This window comes from Otolemur garnettii, unplaced genomic scaffold (genome assembly GCF_000181295.1).
Source record: "Otolemur garnettii isolate 467f Iridium unplaced genomic scaffold, OtoGar3 scaffold00010, whole genome shotgun sequence".
Lineage (NCBI taxonomy): Eukaryota > Metazoa > Chordata > Mammalia > Primates > Galagidae > Otolemur > Otolemur garnettii.
Genome location: NW_003852405.1, coordinates 29,343,053 through 29,346,798, shown reverse-complemented (window position 1 = coordinate 29,346,798; position 3,746 = coordinate 29,343,053). Strand labels below are relative to the sequence as shown.

Sequence of the window (3,746 nt, the reverse complement as noted above, 5' to 3'; positions counted from 1 at the left end):
GTAGAGCAGTACAGGTGCTTGGCTCTGGGCGGAACGCTGACTCTGCTGTTCTCTAGCTGCCTGGTCTCCGACAACTTATCTGACCTTTCAGAGCAGTGGTTCTCAACCTTCCTCATGCCACCACCCTTTAATACAGTTCCTCATGTTGTGGTGACACCCAACCATAAAACCTGTACTTTTAATAATTAACATACATTTAATGATGTAATTTATCCCTCTTACAAAAACTGTCATTGAGTTGAATGCTTATCTTAAAAGTAAAGGGATACGAGACATAAAATACAGACTGTAAAGTACTAAATCCGTTGCTGTGCTGGATTAGCCCACTCAGTCTTGGAGAACAGCGTCTTGAAGGGAGATAGAAATCCAGTGCCCCCAAATACTTTGTGTGGAAGAGCTATCTTTAAAGTCCTGGACACCTCGTGACTTCTTGGGGCCAGCTTAGGCAGGAGTGGTCATAGGTCATCTGGCAAAGGGAGGGGGAAGAAGGGCTGGACCTTGGCACTGTGGCCACCTACCCTGGAAGGCCCAGCAGAGCCCATGGTGGTCCAGACAGTAGACCACATTGGGGAACCCACCCCCATTACCAGCTGCCACCAAAGCCTGTCATGGATTAACCTTTAAAATCCATGAATAAGAGATACTATGGCTCATTTGAATAGTTGTTTAACGAAGAAAGCATTTTGTAAGGGATAAAGAGGGACACTTACTTACACTCTCAATTTCACTTGTTGGAGAATTCTAAATAAGTAGAAATCGTCTTTTCAATAGAAAATGCTTCTCTTCCTTTGGTTTAATGATTGCTAAATCTAAGTCTTCCTGAAGCACTGCTGCAGTGCGAGCTATTTAGGTTAATTACACCTTCTCTGGACTCTGTAAGGAATCATTTTAAGCTGATATGTTAAAGATCAAGTCATCCTACCCTTCAGCCACCTTGGATTTTTAGGAAACAATCTTCCATCCATCAGGGCATGTCCTGCTCTTTAAATTCACAAAATTCCTACCAGTGAAAAGCTTTTGCTCACCAGGGCCTTCTCCCTGGTAGTCCAAGCAGGTAAGAAGGGAGCCGGGTCTTTATGGATTGGCCACTGGGGCTCTTTCTGCAGACATCCCTCTACTAGTGGCCACACTGCCCCTGCCCAAGGGAATTACACATGAATTTTTAGGCTGCCAAAATACGTTACCACTTCCAGAAACCTTGCACCTCTTACCTTTAGGAAACTGTCATAAAGAAGCTAATATTGTATTGACTCAATATTCTTATGCATCTATATTCTTACCCTGCAGCCTATGCCAAGTAAAAAGAACCAAGCCAGAAACAGTCCCTCAGATCAAAACTATTTCTGTAAAGTAAAACAGAAAACATTCAGGATATAACAGTATTCCCTCTATATATACTTTTCATGAAACCCAACAAAAGTCTCTATCATTATTGATGATAAAGAAAGTGTGGAAACATCTAATCTGCAGATCTCATGGTCAGGAAATACATTTGGGCTGTGTCGAAGAAATGCAATAATTCAATAGATTGAGATTTATAGAAGTTTCACCCTACTTAAAAACGGAGAAAAGATGGCTCAGGAACAATCTGCAGTTAAGAGGCATGACAAATGACGTAGATGGCCAAGTGGTATTCTTTGATATTAGAAAGTAACTGTACTTGAAAATAACTTTATAATTGAATAAGGGTACATTAGGAAAATATGATTCAGAACCAATATTATAGTAATTAGATAAAGGAAGCATAAATGAAATAACTGCAGGAAGAATATTTCCGTAGAGATTATAAATGAGATTCTGGTGGAGCAGAAAGGCCTTTAATTGTAATTTAGTGTGCACTATAGAATTATCAGCTCAGTGTGTTACTTCATCATATAAAAGAATATCTGATAATTTTCCCTAATAAGCACATGACAGCTCTTCATATTCTTTCATTACAGCTGATTAAGTGTAAAAACAGTAGATATTCCTTTGTTAGAAAAAGCGTTCAGATTTTTTTTAGAAAGACAGCACAATGAAGTTGCATTTCTATAGCACATGATCCCAAAGGCTGTTATTCAGGAAGTCTGGAGCATTTTCAGAGGCACTGTAAAGAACTCTCCCACTTTTGTTTCCTTGGTCCTCTGCTTTGCAGTCTCTGTGTTCACCTGCAGAGCCTTTTTCTGGAGAGCCACATCCAGCCTGTGTCAGGCTATGGCTTGTGATTTCTAGAACATCACACAAAGCAGCCAGAATGGTGGGACAGTTTCCGCTCTGGGAACAGCCCCCTTTGGTGTTTCCAAGACCTCTAAAAGCACGAGGGCTATAGGTGTGATTCCCAGGCCGGGACGCTGGGGACGCAAATGAGCTGTCACTTACTTGGTTCCACGTTGTCCCAGTTATGCTTTCACCAGGTTAGGTCCAGAGCCCGTGGCCAGTGCGATGTCCCAGCACTTCGGCTCTCACTGAAGGGAAGGGACTTCCCTCTCTTGCTCTTTGCCGTCCATTCAGCAGTTCTCCCTCCCAGCTCCTTCAGTCACAGAGATCTGGTGAGAAAGAAGGATCATTAATACCTGTGCAGTCTGGAGCCTTCTGAATTTCATAATTGCTGCCCTGTCTCCTAATGGCGGCACCTACACAAGATCTCAGACTTAGGATTTCCTTTACAGCTTATAAAAAGCACAGAGAGAAATTGCTGAATTACTGGCCTCGTTTGTCAACCTAGCCACCAACAGAGGAGAAAGGGCTCTTGATGTATCACCGGGCCCAGCTTGATGTTTTTTAGGGGTGGCCTCTCCTTAATTTCTCAAATGCCCAGGGGCCAGAGCTTCTTCCACCTGCTTTACAGATAACAAATCGGGGACGGCAGCGACCTCCCTCGGGTCATCTAGCTTATTTTCATAGAAACAAGTAAGATACAAGCCCATACTATCCCCATCTTTAGGAGCTTTTCAGTGTACTTCCTGGGATATTAGAGGGTCACAGTATAATGGAATGGAGGGAAAATGAGCAAAGACTTCACTTTAGGGTGCTTTTTTAGTTTTATGGAAAGTGGAAATAAATATGCACACTGCTTAACAGGAAGTCTCCAGGAACAGCACACGGTGTGAGCAGAACAGGCTTTCTGCCACTCTGCTCTTCACATCACGAATGGTGCTTTGGCTGGTCAAAGTCAGACAGTCTGACCTTGGGGAGAAGGTGTTTGAAACTGGCTAATGAGGCATGCCCTAGCACCCAGGAGAAAGGAAAAGCAGCCACCGAAGGATTGATATTAATACCCACAGCACATAGCGCTGTGCTCCAGCAAGTCTTTCTCACGGGGTCAGGTTACACCTGTTATGACTCCATAGTTATTCTCAGGCCTGCTCATGGTTGAAGCTCGGTACCAATGACTGAAAGGGCAACTTCATGAATGGTGGAGCTCAGGGATTTGTTCCTTAAATTTTGCCAATATTAGGCCTTCTAATAGAAATTCTCAGAGGGCCCCAAATGCTCTGATATGTACCATAAAGCAAATACGCCATTAAATATAAGTGTTCCTGTGGCTCTTTTTCCTTTGGTCATTAGCCCCTTCCCAGATAAGTGTACTCCTCCTATGAAAAGACACTCAGTGGAGGTCTTAGTTAGTCTGCTTGAAGGCAAGCTTTTACCCTAAGATTTATTGATCAATAAGTTGACCAATAGGGCAGCCCCTGTGGCACAAGGAATAGGGCACTGGCCCTATATACAGGAGGTGGTGGGTTCAAATCCAACCCTTCCCCCAAAAA

At 43.2% G+C, this 3,746-nt stretch overlaps 1 protein-coding gene across 1 annotated transcript in view; it reads left to right on the top strand.

The window, feature by feature from the left end:
- Nucleotides 1-3,746, top strand: part of ST6GALNAC5 (ST6 N-acetylgalactosaminide alpha-2,6-sialyltransferase 5) — a 127,934-nt gene that overhangs the window by 123,597 nt on the left and 591 nt on the right. The gene's annotated exons all lie outside the window — the stretch shown is intronic.